Source organism: Pristiophorus japonicus, chromosome 10, assembly GCF_044704955.1.
Source record: "Pristiophorus japonicus isolate sPriJap1 chromosome 10, sPriJap1.hap1, whole genome shotgun sequence".
NCBI classification, from domain to species: domain Eukaryota; kingdom Metazoa; phylum Chordata; class Chondrichthyes; family Pristiophoridae; genus Pristiophorus; species Pristiophorus japonicus.
Genome location: NC_091986.1, coordinates 150002133 through 150020478, shown reverse-complemented (window position 1 = coordinate 150020478; position 18346 = coordinate 150002133). Strand labels below are relative to the sequence as shown.

The window sequence follows — 18346 nt, the reverse complement described above, 5'->3', positions numbered from 1 at the left end:
TTTAATAAGATCATGGCTGATCTGATCTTGGGCTCAGCTCCACTTCCCTGCCCACTCCCCTTAATCCTTCAAAAATCTGTCTATCTCCACCTTAAATATATTCAATGACCCAGCCGCCACAGCTCTCTGGGGCAGAGAATTTCACAGATTTACAATCCTCTGAGAAGAAATTCTTCCTCATCTCAGTTCTTAATGGGCGATCCGTTATTCTGAAACTATGTCCCCTAGTTTTAGTTTCCCCTATGAGTGGAAATATCTTATCTGCATCTACCTTATCGAGCCCCCTCAGTATCTTTTTTGTTTCACTAATATCACCTCTCATTCTTCTAAACTCCAATGAGTATAGGCCCAACCTGCTCAACCTTTTTTCATTAGTCAACCCTTTCATCTCAGGAATCAACCTCGTGAACCTTCTCTGAACTGCCTCCAATGCAAGTATTTCCCTCCTTAAATGAGACAAAATTGTATGCAGTACTCTAGGTGTAGTCTCACCAATACCCTGTACAGTTGTAGCAGGACTTCCTTGCTTTTATAAGAACATAAGAAATAGGAACAGGAATAGGCCATGCGGCCCCTCGAGCCTGCTCTGCCATTCAATATGATCATGGCTGATCTGATCATGGACTAAGCTCCACTTCCCCACTCGCTTTCCATAACCCTTTATCCCCTTATCGTTTAAGAAACCTTCTATTTCTGTCTTAAATTTATTCAATGTCCCGGCTTCCACAGCTCTCTGAGGCAGCGAATTCCACAGATTTACAACCCGAGAGAAGAAATTCCTCCTCACCTGTTTTAAATGGGCAGCCCTTTATTCTAAGATCATGCCCCCTAGTTCTAGTCTCCCCCATCAGTGGAAACATCCTCTCTGCATCCACCTTGCCAAGCCCCCTCAATCTTATACGTTTCGATAAGATCACCTCTCATTCTTCTGAATTCCAATAAGGAGAGGCCCAACCTACTCAACCTTTCCTCATAAGTCTTATTCCAGGAATCAACCTAGTGAACCTTCTCTGAACTGCCTTCAAAGCAAGTATATCCTTTCGTAAATATGGAAACCAAAACTGCAGTATTCCAGGTGTGGCCTCACCAATACCCTGTATAGCTGTAGCAAGACTTCCCTGCTTTTATACTCCATCCCCTTTGCAATAAAGGCCAAGATACCATTGGCCTTCCTGATCACTTGCTGTACCTGCATACCATCCTTTTGTGTTTCATGCACAAGTACCCCCAGGTCCCGCTGTACTGCAGCACTTTACAATCTTTCTCCATTTAAATAATAACTCGCTCCTTGATTTTTCTGCCAAAGTACATGACCTCACACTTTCGAACATTATACTCCATCTGCCAAATTTTTGCCCACTCACTTAGCCTGTCTATGTCCTTTTGCAGATTTTGTGTCCTCCTTACAAATTGCTTTTCCTCCTATCTTTGTATCGTCAGCCAACTTGGCTACGTTATACTCAGTCCCTTCTTCCAAGTCGTTAATGTAGATAGTCCCAGCACTGATCCCTGCGGCACTCCACTAGTTACTGGTTGCCAACCAGAGAATGAACCATTTATCCCAACTCTCTGTTCGCCAATCCTCTATCCATGCAAATTTATACTCCATCCCCCTTACAATAAAGGTCAACATTCCATTTGTCTTCCTGAATACTTGTTGTACCTGCCTCCGTTTAAGTAGAAAATAGCTTTTTAAAAATGTTTTCCTGTCAACGTGGATAATCTCACTCTTTCCCACATTATACTCCATCTGCCAAATGTTTCCCCACTCACTTAGCCTGTCTATATCCCTTTGCAGATTTTGTGTCCCCTCCTCACAACTTGCTTTCCCACCCATCTTTGTATCATCAGCAAACTTAGTTACATTATACTCGGCCCCTTCATCCAAGTCATTAATATAGATTGTAAATAGTTGATGCCCCAGCACTGATCCCTGTGGCACCCCACTAATTACCGTTTGCCAACCGGAAAATGACCCATTTATCCCGACTCTCTGTTTTCTGTTAGTTAGCCAATCTTCTATCCATGCTAATATATTACCCCCACCCCCGAGAGCTCTTATCTTGTGCAGTAACCTTTTCTGTGGCACCTTATCAAATGCCTTCTTGAAATCCAAATACACCACATCCACTGGTTCCCCTTATCCATTCTGCTCGTTACATTCTCAAAGTCCAGCAAATTTGTCAAACACGATTTCCCTTTCATAAAACCTTGCTGGCTCTACTTCACTGCATTATAATTTTCCAAATGAACTGTTACTGCTTCCTTAATAATGGACTCCAGCATTTTTTCAATGACAGATGTTCGGCTCATTGGTTTATAGTTTCCTGCTTTCTGTCTCCATCCATTTTTAAATAGGGACGTTACATTTGCAATTTTCCAATCTCCAGACTCCATGGAATTTTGGTAGATTACAACCAATGCATCCACTATCTCCACAGCCACTGCTTTTAGGATGCAGGCCATCAAGTCCAGGAATCTTGTCCACCTTAGCTCCATTATTTTACCAAGTGCTTTTTCTTTAGTGATAGTGACTGTTTTAAGTTCCTCCCTCCCTATAGCCCCTTGATTATTTATTATTGGGATGTTTTTAGTGCCTTCTACCGTGAAGACCGATACAAAATATTTGTTCACAGTCTTTGCCATTTCCCTGTTCCCTATTATTAATTCTCTCAGGGACCAATGTTTACTTTAGCTAGCCTCTTCCTTTTTATGTACCTGTAGAAGTTCTTACTATATGTTTTTATATTTCTGATGATGATGATTTTATATTTCTTGCTAGTTTACACTAATAATCTATCTTCTCCCTCTATTATTTTTTTAGTCATCCTTCGCTGGTTTTTAAAAAATTTCCCAATCATCTGGCCTCCCACTAATCTTGGCTACATTGTATGCCATTGTTTTCCATTTGATATCTTCCTTTACTTCCTTAGTTAGTGTTAGAGCGAAAATTCTCCCCTAGGGCAGCGGCACCTGTAGCATAAGGTTAGAACTAAATATGTAACTCTAATACCATAAAAATGGCTACCCGTGAAGCCTCAAGGGATTTCTGTTAGCTGACATAGACCGCATTCCTGGAAACTGATAATTGTTGTTTCCCACACACAGGACCAACAAACAAACTCTGCAGATGTCTCTAATCAGCCACGCCTCAGACAAAATGTTCTGGTGAATGTAAGGACAATACGACTCTAACAGATTAAGATAAGGAGGCTACCCAAAGACAGTAAGATAAGGGGGGCCTGGGCCATGTTACAAGATACATGAGTAATTCCTAGCAACACATCTCTTAGCAACACATGAGCCACTTTATGTTTAGAAACTAACTCTATCTATTGGTCTAATTGAATCTATAATCTATATAATTGGATAGTGTCCAGCCGAAATGGGCTGATGGAACTGTGGTAAACTGTTGTAAAACATATAAAAATCCATGAAACCCTTTGTTCGGCGGAGAGAAGTGCCTGGATCCAGTCCTGAGGCTTCCTCCCCGCTGGCGTAAATAAAGGCCGCATTGGCGTTGGAACCGACTGAGTGTTGAGTGATTTTTCTGATAAAACACTAACACTAACAGTTAGCCACAGATGGTTCTCCCTTCCCTTAAAATCTTTCCTTCTCACCTGGAATATATTGTTGAGAGTTATGAAATATTTCCTTAAATGTCTGCCTGTGCTTATCAGCTGTCTTACACTTTAATCTATTTTCCCAGTCCACTTTAGCCAACTTTGCCTTCAAAACTTTGTAATCACCTTTATTTAAGATCAGGACACTGGTTTGCGACCCAACTTTCTCACCCTCCAGCTGAATTTCAAATTCGACCATGCTATGATCACTCTTTCCTAGAGGATCCTTTACTATGAGATCATTTATTAATCCTGTCTCATTACACAGTACCAGATCCAAGACAGCCTGCTCCCTGGTTGGTTCCACAACGTACTGTTCAGGGAAACCATCTCGGGTATACTCTATGAACTCTTCCTCAAGGCGACCTTGGCCAATTTGATTTGTCCAATCAATACGAAGATTAAAATCACCCTTGATTTTTGCCGTACCTTTCTTACAAGCCTCCATTATTTCTCGACAGCGTAGCTACTGTTAAGAGGGCCTATAGACTACGCTTACCAGTGACTTCTTCCCTTTATTATTTCTTATCTCCACCCAAACTGATTTTACATCTTGATCTTATGAGCCAATATCATTTCTCACTACTGCCTGATCTCATCCTTTATTAACAGAGCTACCCCACCTCTTTTTCCTTTCTGTCTATCCTTCCGAATTGTCAAATACCCCTGAATATTCAGTTCCCAGCCTTGGTCACCTTGCAACCAAGTCTCTGTAATGGTTATCAGATCATAATCATTCAGATCTATTTGTGCTAATAAGAATAGTGTGTAAAGTAAGGAAAGGAATTATTGTTTCATTTGGGAAATCATCCTGTTGTTTTACAGTCTCAGGTAAAAAGTTGTACCAACTGAATCTGATAACTTGATCAGTCTGAAGCATCTAGAACTAACTCCATCTGCTTGTAAATTCTTTAAATCCACTATTTGCGAAACAGAACTTTAATGAAACTTATCAACTGCTGTCTGCCTGTTCCTTCAGCAGCTCCTCCTCTGGTCCCCTGCTCCCTTTCAACAGCTCTCTCTCACAAATTGCTTCAATTCTCCTTTCCAATTTTCATCCTTCCTGATCCTGCAATTTCTAGCTCTCCTTAAGAGCAAGGCAACACTTTTGGATTACTTTTCTCTCCTACTCTTAAGTCTGAGCTGTTGCATCCTCTACTATCTGAAGTCCAATAAGAACTCTGGTTCTAGTTTTCTAAATCCTCAAGGTACGTGCCTCTTAAACTTCCATGTGGCCTATGACACCTCTCAATATTTTACTTGCAGTCCATCCATCTTCCTTTTTCTGTGAATATTTGCCTACACTTAAAGAAAGTAATTGATCTTATTGGTCTAATTACAAATCTATTTAATGGTTCATCAGTATTTTCTCAAGTTATAAAAGCTGCTGTTAACTGTCAATTTATCCATCACCTTCAACGTCGTCATCAAATCTATGATCACTAGCGTGATCTTTGGCTTGGCCATTCCACTGATGATCTCGCTACTTTTGTTGTGCTAGTTTCCTCTCATTTTTGTTTTAGTTAATGGCTCATTCTCCAGACTCTTTTTCCATTAACACAGGGAGTCTATAGCCAGGAGTTTGTTCTCTCTCCCACACTACTTCTTGATGGCATGTGTCTTAGACCTTCAATTTGGTTTATTAATGAGTCTAGATACAGATAGGTTTGTTTAGGACAGATACATTAGTACAATTCCTCATTAATTCTGTGATTTTCCTACATGTGTGGTTTGTTTTTATAGATGCAAAGTTTGTAGTGAACTTATTGTAGTAGAATGATGTCCCTGAAATGTTCCATGCAGTCTATGGTGCAAATATACTGGACATGCAGTCAATGATTTGAATATGCTGGAACAAGTTGATATTTACCCAACACTGAATTGGCGGTAACCTTGTGACATGCATTGGTAATTAGTTGGGAGGTAGGATACAGAGAGTAGGGATAAAGGGAATGTTAACTGGTTGGTGGCATGTGACAAGTTGTGTTCCCCAGGGATCTGTACTGGGGTCTCAGCTTCTCAACATATATATCAATGACTTAGATGAAGGAATAGGGTTGTATACCAAAGTTTGCGGATAACACTAAGTTCAGAGTCACATTAAGTTGTGCAGATGGGAGCAGGAAGTTACAAAGGGACATAGACAGACTAAGTGAGTGGGAAAAACTTTGGCAGATGACGTTAATGTGGGGAAGTGTGAGGTCATCCACTTTGGGTCAGAGAAAAACAAATAGGAATATTTTCTTAATGCTGAGAGACTAGGAGCTGTAGAGGGAGCAAAGGGATTTGGGTGTCCACGTGCCTAGGTCACCAAAAAGCTAGTTCACAGGGTTATGGAATGGAATGGAATGAATGTGGTTCAATATTCTTATGTGAAAATCCATTACAAGATAGGATTCAGGCAGAACAAGTTAATCTCACTGAGGAACAATGTCCTTTTGGGGAGTTGAGAAGTGTCCAAGGACTTGGATGAATATGTGATTTTTCAGAAGGCTTTAGAAGATGGAGAGAGAAGCATAAAGTTGGAGGGGTTTATGTAGGGTTTCTAGAGAGTAGAGCCAAGACAGCTAAAGGCTCTGCTACAAATGATAGAGCGAGGATGCACAGAAAGTCAGAGTCAGAGGACTGGAGTGGACGTAAAGCTGGAGAAGGTTGCAGAGGTAGTATGTGGTGGGCCCATGGACGGATTTGATGATAACAAAAATGTAACATTTAATGGGTTGGGGTACGGAGAATCAGCATAGGCTAGCAAGGGGACTATAGGTGAACAGTGCTTAATGCAGGACTGGTTGCAGGTGGAGGAGTTTGGAATAATTTGGAATTTGAGATGGGTGGATGTCTGGAAGCACACAAATAAGGTGATGGAGAAGAATTATAAGATTTTTCAGTTTTGGAGTGTTTCGAATGCTACATAGTTAAGTGCACATCAGCATTGATTCTTTAACGACAAAGAGAGACATAAAAACAGATTGAAAAAGCTTCTTTAGGTATGTAAAAAAGGAAAGATTAGGGAATGTAAATGTTGGCTCCTTACAGGCTGAGACAGGAGAAATTATAATGGGGAATAAGGAAATGGCAGAGAAATTAATCAAATACTTTGTTTCTGTCTTCACGGAACCTCCCAGAAATAGCGGAAAACCAAGGGTCTAGGGAGAATGAGGAACTGAAAGAAATTATTTTTAAAAAGTAGTACTAGAGAAATTAATTGGACTGAAAGCCAATAAACACTGGACCTGATGGCCAACATCCTAAGGTTTTGAAAGAGGTAGCTATAGAGATAGTGGATGCATTGGTTGTCATCTTCCAAAATTCCATAGATTCTAGAACAGTTCCCGCGGATTGGAAGGTAGCAAATGGAACCCCACTACTTAAGAAAGGAGGGAGAGAGAAAATGGGGAATTACATACCAGTTAACCTGACATCAGTAGTAGGGGAAATGCTAGTATCTATTATTAAGGACGTGGTAACAGGGCACTTAGAAAATAATAGGATTCGGCAGAGTCAACAAGGGAAATCATGTTTGACCAATCTGTTAGTTTTTTAAGGTTGTAACTAGCAGAATAAATAAGGGGGAACCAGTGGATGTGGTGTATTTGGATTTTCAGAAGGCATTCGATAATGTGCCACACAAAAGGTTATTGAACAAAATTAGGGCTCATGAGATTGGGGGTAATATACTAGCATGGATTGAGGATTGGTTAACGGACAGAAAACAGAGAGTAGGAATAAATGGGTCAATTTAGGGTTGGCAGACTTTAATGAGTGGGGTACCGCAAGGATCAGTGCTTGGGCCTCAACTATTCACAACCTATATCAATCATTTGGATGAGGGGATCAAATGTAATTTATCCAAGTTTGCTGATGATACAAAGCTAGGTGGGAATGTAAGTTATGAGGAGGATGCAAAGAGACTTCAAGGGGATATAGGCAGGCTAAGTGAGTGGGCAAGAACATGGCAAATGGAATTAAGGGCTAGAGTTTCCCTAACCTGTTTTTCTGGCGCCCTCACCTGAGGTGTGCCGTTTTTGTCCGCTTCCAAGCCGCCGAAAAAAGACATCGGTATTCTGGCCGCTCCCCAGCCTCTCTTTGGTCGTGGGGCAGCGTGGCCCAATGGATTGGGGGCGGAGCCAGGTCCCAGCACAGAAAACAGTGCTGGGACCTCTGCACATCCGCGGTAGAGTCTGCGCGCATGTGCAGTAGCCCCTGGCAGGCCGTTTCTGCAAACGCGCGCTGCAGGCTGTGTGGGAGGGGCCGAAGCACACTGTCCCTAGCCCTGGCCGAATGGGCTCCCTCATCGACGGCTTGCTGCGTTCCCTAAGGTAGGACGTCTATTTTTTATTTGTTATTTACTGAATGATTTTGGTGCTTTAGGTGCAGGGTTCCTTCTATTTTATTTGTTGATTAATTGATTACTTTTTGTGCTTTGTTTGGTGCTTTAAATGTAGTTATTTGCGCTGATTCCTTAACTCTAGGTAAGGTTTTTCTGTGCAGACAGAAGTGGCAACATACGCTGGCCTAAGTTAGTTTGGAGCAACTATTTTCTGGCCAAATACCTAAAACAGGGGTAAGTGGCTGGGAACGCCCCCTTTTGAAAAGAAAACTGAACTAAAAAAAAACCTAACTAACTCACTTACACTGGCACAAATTAAATGGCCAGAATTGCAACTAAAAAGATAGTTCAGAAAAATCAAGGAGTTGCTCCAAATAAAAAGGAGCAACTCCTGGGGAAACTTGAATGTGGAGAAATGTGAAGTTATCCACTTTGGTAGGAAAAATAGAAAAGCAGAGTATTCTCTTTTAAATGGTGAGAGATTAGGAAATGTTCGTGTTCAGAGGGACCTGGGTGTCCTTGTACACGAATCTTTGAAAGTTAACATGCAAGCAATCGGGAAAGCAAATTATATGTTTGCCTTTATTATGAGGATTTGAGTATGAGTAAATATGTCATGCTGCAATTATATAGGGCCCTGGTAAGATCACACCTGGAGTAGTGTGTACAGTTTTGGTCTCCTTACCTCAGGAAGTATATACTTGTCACAGAGGGAAGGGACTGCAACGACGGTTCACCAGACTGATTCCTGGGATGGGGGGATTGTCCTATGAGGAGAGATTGAGTAGACTAGGCCTATATTTTCTAGCGTTTAGAAGAATGAGAGGTGATCGCACTGAAACAGACAAAATTCTTAGATGGCTTGACAGGGTAGATGCAGGGAGGATCTTTCCCCTGGCTGGAAAGTCGAGAACCAGGGGTCACAGTCTCAGAATAAGGGGTCTGTGGAAGAACTTTAGTTCACGATATAGGAAGGGGTTAAATTTCTCTTTTCCTTTTAGTAAGTTTAATTCTGTGCTGAGACTGCAGAATCCTGCAAGGCCAGAAAATACTTGATGTCTCTTCTTTGTTAGAAAAGAACAGATAACATGAAAGCTGTACATCTGGTATTTGTATATGTTAAGATACCCCCATTGCCTGGACAAACTGATTTCTCTGATAAGAGGGGCTTTTAGTGATGATCTTGCTGACCCTCGAAAAGATTGAATAATGACGTGACAAGATACTGTTGGGCTGTGTAAACTGACCTTTGTGCCCTGTTTAGAATTGGTAATGTTCCTGAATAATGTAGGTGTCAATTGTAGAGATAAAATTCCTTTTTTTCTGTATAAAGATGGAACAAGTTTCTATAGAATTTCAGAGTATTGCCTTGGTAAGGACCAAGCATCTCTCCGAGATATCTCGCCTGTACATATTAAAAGAATCTCTTGAAGCAAGACTCTGAAATCTCCGCTTGAGTTACTTTAACTTAGAAATTTCCTCGACAGTTTCTGGCGTAGTCTGCAGGACCTCTGATAACGAGATCCCAAACGAACAAGTTTAAAAGTAAAAATTGGCTTAAAAGAAAAAGAGGAATTTTAAAAGGATTTTCCCAGCTTAAGGGGGAAAGTGCCTAGGCTGTCCTAGAAAAGGGGGCAAGCCGCCGAGATCCCGGAAGGGTGAGGCATAGGGTAGCTACCGTAAGAAGCTAAAATAACAAGAAAGCTAAAGGAGACCCGAGCCGAGCCGAAAAGAGACACCGGTGAGCGCTTTGTAAATACTGTGTGTGTATATATTTTTGTGGGCGTGTCTTAACCTCTCGTTTCAGGAAACACCGCGAGAAACTGCACCCGGAGAGAATGGGAAACAGCTCTAGTCGAGCAGGATGCTTGCGTCCAGTTCCTAGAAAAGGGAAGAAAACCGACCCTCCAACTAAAAGAATGAGTATGCAGCGTAAAACTGAAAAAAGGATTCGTAAGGTAGTAAAGCAACGAGAGAAGGTAGGAGATCCCATTGTGCCACCCGGCTCGCCGGCGGACACTGTAATTAAAGAAACAGGAGATGACCGATACGCGGTAACGTTTAGTAGCGATTTATATGGTTGGTCTGATGGGGACTGGCCATATGGAGGAAGTTTTAAATTGTCTTTAATCGAAGAATGGAGGAAAATAACTAAGGAAGGGGGAGGAGACCCTACTTGGGACAAAGATTATATGGATAAATGTTTTATTAAATGGCTAGAGGTTGCAAAAAGACATCAGCCTCCGAAAGTAAAAATATCAGAGAATAAATCAGGAGAGAAAGAAAGGGGGAGCCAATCTGAGAGCTGGTATGGTTCTAAGGTCACAAACAACCCCAGCTCAGGCAGAAGCCGACTCTACCCTCCTCCTCCAAAATCCCTGAGTAATGATAGGAACCACAGCGGTTTTAAAACCCTGGTCTCCGGGAGAGGCCAGAGATATGATCTCTGCAGCCCCAAACCCGGTAAAGAAACCTGTTGCATTTCATAACTGGCTTGAGCAGACCTGTACAATTTATAATCCGCTACCAGGGGATGTTAAACTATTATTACAAGCAGCGTACGGATCTTCCTGGCAGGGAGTAAAAGATATGTTCCATATCCCGCCCGGAGAAGAAGGGGATTGGAGAGCTAATAATGATTTGCTAAATGAAGGAAACGAATCTTTAACACACTGGCTACAGAATAGAGGACGGAATGCAATTCTACAAGGGGCTAGACAACATGGGGATATAGGGGAGGTTACTCGCTGTTTGCAGAAAGCGGAAGAATCAATGATAGATTTCGCAGCCAGGTGGAAAAATAGCTGGGAGGAGTATGCAGGAATACCCTTAGATACGAATGAACCTTTAGCAGTACAAACACTGCTGAACTGCATGTTACCACAGCATGCAAAGACCTACAAAATTAAAGTTTTAGATTGGCAAGGAAAAACCTGGAAAGAGACAGTCACTGTCTTGGCAAACATGGACAGGGAGGGATTGTTCAATTACGTAAGTAAAACCAAAGCAACAGGTCAATATTACCAGCAGAGAGGCGGAGGGCAGGCGCAGAATCGAGGGGGATTTAGGGGTGGAGGAAGAGGAAGAGGACAGTGGTCACAGCGAGATCGCTCTCAAGATGAGTGTAGAAATTGTGGAAGAATAGGGCATTGGGCTCGCGACTGTAGATGCCCGCCCAAACAGAATAGAGGGTCGCAAGGGAACTTTTCCGAACCTCCACCTCCACCAGCCCCTCAATTTTCCTTTTCTAACCCCAATCCGTATCAATCAGCATAGGGATGCCCCAGAGGCATAACGGTACAGGCAGCGACTCTTCGCTTATCAACGGACATAGAAGAAAATCCCTTAGCAATACTAAAAGTAGGAAACACTTATGTAAAGTTCCTGGTGGATACCGGCGCCACTATGTCCTCTGTACCGCCCTCTGTGGGATTACCCGTAAGCAACACCACTGTTTTAAGCATGGGTGTGGCCGGCGTCCCCTTGAAAGATTTTTTATCCGAACCTACTAAATTGACAATTGAAGGACAACAAGTTAATGACGAAACCCTGATAGTCTCTAAGACAACGCCTCTCCCTCTATTAGGAAGACAGACTTTGTGCAAACTAGGAGCCACAATATATTGCACAAAGGAAGGGATGTTTATGGAGATCCCTCCAAATAACATTCATCAGTTCTTTAATGGGATAGAAAGAGAGAAAGAGGAAAAGAATGAAGAAAGTGCTGCCCTTTATAGTTGGCAACTGAGTGGCAACTTCTACTCCCCCCTGATAAAAGAGGCAGTGGAAAACTTAAAGATTAAAATTGACCCTAATATTAAAGAGTTATTGTATATCATCTTAACAAGCTTTGAGGCAGTTCAGCTTCACTGTACAGCCTGGTATACTCGACACAGGGCTGAAGACTATCAGCGCTTTGTGCAACCGTTCTTAAATAAAAACGAAGTAATAGAAGCTACTCCCCACATTTATTTCGGATCTGAAGGGTTGGGGGTGGCCGTGGAGCTAACACCGTTACAACAAAAACGATTTAAAGAAGAAAATACGACACCCCATCTGACATTGGCTGTAAAGCCCCCAGCAAAACCTAAAGACATGGGCGGGATGATCTTAGACATAGAAGAGAAAAGACAGCAACCAGGTTATCAACCATAGGCGATGATAGAACTGCAGGATATACGGCTAGAATTTATCACCCGTGACAGAGGAATTCTCCACTGGGAGAGAAAAGGGCACGATGCTACGTTTGAAAAACAGCAACCCCCCGGACAAACTAGCCCTAACATACCAATGGCACTGAGTCAAGTGTCCCCCGAACTCTGGGCTAAACATAAAAACCATGTTGGACATGTCTATTCTGCGGTGCCCCATAGGGTCCCCACCTAAAGTGGAATGGACCCCTGAGAGGGAAGAAGCATTTAAACAGTTAAAAAAAATGCTATTACTAACGCTCCAGCATTGGGACTTCCGAACTATTCGAAACCTTTTCAAATGTATGTGAATGAAAAAGAAGGATTCGCAACAGCAGTGTTAACCCAAGAACATGGTGGGGGAAATAGACCAGTTGCTTATTATTCGGTAATGCTCCCCCCAGTAGTACGAGGAATGCCTGCTTGTCTGCGTGCTGTAGCCGCTACTGCGGTCATGGTGGAAAAATCAGTACCAATTGTATTGGACTATCCGTGCACTGTTATCACCGCGCATGCGGTGCTGTTATTGTTGAATTCCGCAGCAACTCAGCATTTCACAGCATCCCGAAGGACAGGCTACGAGGTGCTGCTGTTGTCACACCCTAACTACACTTTTCGCCGTGCGCCTGCAGTAAACCCTGCTGTTTTTGTTCCTACCAGCTCCACTAGAGAAATAGAGGACCCAGACCAGCACGACTGTCTGTCAACAGTGGAGATGGCTACCATGCCTAGACCAGATTTGCTTACGGAACCAATGGACAATCCCGATCTCATTCTTTATACAGATGGGTCGTCTCACAGACCATCAGACAATTTGCTCCTGGCAGGCTATGCTATTGTGAACCCATATGAAATTGTTGAGGCATTTGCCTTGCCCCCCGGAACCTCGGCACAGGCAGCTGAATTGTTCGCCCTAACTAGAGCATGTATATTAGCTAAAAAAAATCAATCTTCTAATATATATACCGATTCAAGATATGCATTTGGTGTAGTCCATGATTTTGGACAACTATGGAAAAACAGAGGCTTCATCACCTCTGGCGGGAAGCATATTAAGCACTCACAATTAGTGCTTAACCTGATAGATGCCATTCAATTGCCAAAAAGGGTTGCTGTTATTAAATGCGCAGCCCACACAACTGGTGAAGATGAAGTATCAATAGGAAATAGGAGGGCCGACGAGGCGGCCCGACGAGCCGCTTTGGAACAGACGTGCTGCCTACAGGCAGCCTCAGTCTCCCCTCTGCCAACACTGAGCGCCCAACAACTTGAAATAGCACAGCAACAAGTTACAGTGCAGGAAAGAAAAACATGGGAGAAACAAGGATGTTTTTTAAAAAATATCTGGACCCATCCTGACGGACGAACTGTATGTCCCAGGTCTTTGTTTTTGCCCTTGTCTCGCCTAGCTCATGGTCAGGCTCACATGGGCAAAGGAGGGATGATACATGCTATCAATGCGCAATGGTATGCACCAGGAATAACAGTAATAATTGAGAAAATTGCTAAAACCTGCCAAATTTGCCAACAAAACAATAGAGGAAAGACGCCTGCAGAATATGACCATCTACCCCAACCAAGCATGCCCTTTGAAAATTTGCAAATTGATTTTGTCCACATGCCTCCAGTATTAGGTTTTAAGTATCTATTAGTAATAGTAGATATGTTTACAAGGTGGGTAGAGGCATATGCAACAAGGAAGGATGATGCCCGAACAGTAGTGAAGATCCTATTTAAAGAAATAGTGCCAAGATATGGGATACCTATGGGAATCAACAGTGACAGAGGAACACATTTTACAGGAAAAATAGTGCAGAATCTAGCCGAAGCGCTAGGTTTCCAGTGGAAATTGCACATACCGTATCAACCTCAGTCCTCAGGCATGGTGGAAAGAGTCAATGGAGTGATAAAGTCCACCCTTACTAAAGTATGTCAAGAAACAGGACTAAAATGGCCAGATGCCCTTCCATTGGTACTATATACCATAAGAAACCAAAAGAACCGAAATACTGGTTTGACACCCCATGAAGCCTTATTAGGAAGGCCAATGCCTACTGGTGTGAAACCGCCACTAGGAGCAGAAAAGGTAGCATTAATTTGGAATGACGAAAAGTCGCTAAAATATGCTCAGGCCATGTGTGAAATAGCGAGAAGCCTGCATGAGCGAATAAAACAGACCCAAGTACCTCCGTCAGAGGGAAACATGCACCCTTTCAGGCCGGGAGAGCAAGTATTAGTGAAAACTCTAAACAAGGAATCTTTTTCTCCTAGGTGGAAGGGACCATATCAGATAATCCTCACAACAAGAACCGCCCTGAAACTGGAAAAACATCCAAATTGGATACACGCCACCCGATGTAAATACTACCTTCCAGACGAAACACAGCAAGAAGAAGAAATACCGAGCTAGGGCGGACACACCCCGAAAAGAACTGTACTCATCCCCTTTTGTTTCTACCGAGACAGGCTGGACTAAGAGCATAATACCCCGAAGTATCAAGCTAGATGTCAGAACTTGCCTGTATACCAATTTGGGTCTTTATCTTGTAGATCACTGTTACTATTGTACTAGTAAGCTATTATTTTAACGAATTGGTTCAGGAGCATTATAGAAGAAAACAAAGGGAGGAAGATGAGGAAGGACTCCTGGCAAAACTATCAGGGGACACTGGGTATGTTAATCCTTCTGGCAGTGGGAAGAGTTAAAACAGAAGAAAGGTTTATAAAAGAAGGTAAAATATGGAAAGGAGAAATGGCCTGGGGCACGATTGACAAAGCAGGACAGCAGGGCACTTATGTATGTTCGGAAAAAGAGGATTGCAAAGTGGGGAACTTCACAGTAAGGTGTGAGGCCTGCGGAATGACATGCCTGACCAGCAAGGAAATAGCTGAGAGCCAAGAAACTAATGGCACGTTTTGTGACCCCGAAGAAGATTGTCATTTTAAAATAGAAAACAGAGGATGGGTAAAGTGCATGAACCGTACAAAAAAAGAGATCCGGGCCATTTAAAACGGATATTGACCACCTGCATATCGGTAGTAAGATCCCCAGGTATAGTAAATTTAACCATACAAATCCTATATCCGCTAAGGGAGAGGGATGGTTGCAACACGACCAGTGTTGGAGTCACACTGGACCGATCCTTGAGAAAAAAGCGAGACGTGCTGGGAACTGTATTAGGTGGGGTAGGAGTAGGAATGGGAGCCTTGAACACAATAGATATAGAGACCCTGCAAAACAAAATCCAGGTTGTAGGAGGACTAATAGGAGAAAGTATAGAGTTGAGAAACGCGTGGGATGAAGGGCTACAGCAACTACAGGTATCTGGCTACATAACAGACAAGTAATGAACCTAGTAGAAAAAATAGAGCAGAAAAATGTGATCGTGAAAGGAAGGTTAAACAGAATAGAGGGACAGTTAGATGACTATAATGAAAAAGAATGTTTAGAGATGAGACCTTACCCCGAGGGGTATGAGCCTCCCTTTTCTTTCTAAGAAGGAAAGCATGTTGATCATTAAAGATAAAAGATCAACAAGGAGGGAGTTGTGGAAGAACTTTAGTTCACGATATAGGAAGGGGTTAAATTTCTCTTTTCCTTTTAGTAAGTTTAATTCTGTGCTGAGACTGCAGAATCCTGCAAGGCCAGAAAATACTTGATGTCTCTTCTTTGTTAGAAAAGAACAGATAACATGAAAGCTGTACATCTGGTATTTGTATATGTTAAGATACCCCCATTGCCTGGACAAACTGATTTCTCTGATAAGAGGGGCTTTTAGTGATGATCTTGCTGACCCTCGAAAAGATTGAATAATGACGTGACAAGATACTGTTGGGCTGTGTAAACTGACCTTTGTGCCCTGTTTAGAATTGGTAATGTTCCTGAATAATGTAGGTGTCAATTGTAGAGATAAAATTCCTTTTTTTCTGTATAAAGATGGAACAAGTTTCTATAGAATTTCAGAGTATTGCCTTGGTAAGGACCAAGCATCTCTCCGAGATATCTCGCCTGTACATATTAAAAGAATCTCTTGAAGCAAGACTCTGAAATCTCCGCTTGAGTTACTTTAACTTAGAAATTTCCTCGACAGGGTCGAACATTTAGGATTGCGATGAGGAGAAATTTCTTCACTCAGAGGGTGGTGAATCTTTGGAATTCTCTATCCCCAGAGGACTGTGGATGCTCAGTCATTGAGTATATTCAAGACAGAGATCGATAGATTTTTGAATAGTAAGGGAATCAAGGGATATGGGGATAGTGCAGGAAAGTGGAATTGAGGTAGGAGATCAGCCCTGATCTTATTGAATGGCAGAGCAGGCTCAAGGGGCTGAATGGCCTACTGCTGCTTCTATTTGTGGAAATAAACAGGTCCTTTTCAGAATGGCAGGCAGTGACTAGTGGGGTGCTGAGGGTTCAGTGCCGGGACCCCAGCTATTTACAATATACATTAATGATTTAGATGAAGGAATTGAATGTAATACCTCCAGGTTTGCAGATGACACTAAGCTGGGTGGCAGTGTGAACTGTGAGGAGGATGCTAAGAGGCTGTAGGGTGACTTGGACAGGTTAGGTGAGTGGGCAAATGCATGGCAGATGCAGTATAATGTGGATAAGTGAGAGGTTATCCACTTTGATGGCAAAAACTGGAAGGCAGATTATCTGAATGGTGACAGATTAGTAAAAGGGGAGGTGCAACGAGACCTGGGTGTCATGGTACATCAGTCATTGAAAGTAGGCATGCAGGTGCAGCAGGCAATAAAGAAAGCAAATGGCATGCTGGCCTTCATAACGAGGGGATTTGAGTATAGGAGCAGGGCCTCGGTGAGACCACACCTTGAGTATTGTGTACAATTTTGGTCTCCTAATCTGAGGGAGGACATTCTTGCTATTGAGGGAGTGCAGCGAAGGTTCACCAGACTGATTCCCGAGATGGCAGGACTGACATATGAAGAAAGAGTGGATCGACTAGGCTTATATTCACTGGAATTTAGAAGAATGAGGGGGGATCTCATAGAAACATATAAAATTCTGACGCAATTGGGTAGGTTAGATGCAGGAAGAATGTTCCCGATGTTGGGGGAAGTCCAGACCAGGAGTCACAGTCTAAGGATAAGGGGTAAGCCATTTAGGGCCGAGATGAGGAGAAACTTCTTCACTCAGAGAATTGTGAACCTGCAGAATTCTCTACGACAGAAAGTTGTTGAGGTCAGTTCGTTAGATATAATTCAAAAGGGAGTTAGATGTGCCCCTTACGGCTAAAGGGATCAAAGGATATGGAGAGAAAGCAGGAATGGGGTACTGAAGTTGCATGATCAGCCATGATCATATTGAATAGTGGTGCAGGTTTGAAGGGCTGAATGGCCTACTCCTGCACCTACTTTCTATGTTTCTAATGTTCTCCAGATTGTTCACCTGCATTGCCCCATCCCCAAATAGTGTAGTAGGTGATACTGGTTACAAGCATTAGTAATCTCAGTAATCTTTTGTGTTTGAGCCTTTAAAACTGTGCTGTAGAAATAACCAAGGAACAAAAAATGTTGTGAATAACTTCCCCTGATGTTGCATCCAGTGACACCAAGAAAGGAATGATGAACTGGGAATAGCATTCCTTCTTCACACCACTGAAGCAGCACTTCATGATACATCACCAAAGGCAGCATTACATAAAATATTTAAGCTTAATTCAGTAAAATGTAGCTCGAGGTCAGAATAAACTGTGGAGGGTATTATTTTTGAACATATGAAACACAACTTGCTTAAAAAAGGACCATCAATCAAGGACATCAATGAAATTTGTAAATTAGCTGCTGCAATGGATAGTCAGTCTATTACTATATAATTGGATTGGTGGCACCACAGGAAACAGTAAGTGAAGTACGTCACACTGCAGAAAAAGCCTCATTTAGCAATACAGAGCAACATTTACAGCAATAGTAGAAAGCTGGCTAGAGTTTATGGCCTTTAGACCTGGAGGATGATATTGGGAAGCTTGGATGGCAGCAATGAGATAAAATGGGAGGGGACAAATGCCATTAGTGAATTCACATTTTATGTTATATGAAGCTCAGTCACATTATGAATAAATTAGCAGTTACTATACAAGCTAACTACACCTCAAAATGATAATACAATAATTATATTTGTGTGCCTGTTTCATATGCCATCAATATTCAAATCATATCATTCATTGCAACATTACTGT

General features: G+C 42.3%; 1 protein-coding gene across 1 annotated transcript in view; it reads right to left on the bottom strand.

The window, feature by feature from the left end:
- Window positions 1-18346, bottom strand: part of ddx10 (DEAD (Asp-Glu-Ala-Asp) box polypeptide 10) — a 464721-nt gene that overhangs the window by 187378 nt on the left and 258997 nt on the right. The window lies entirely within an intron of this gene.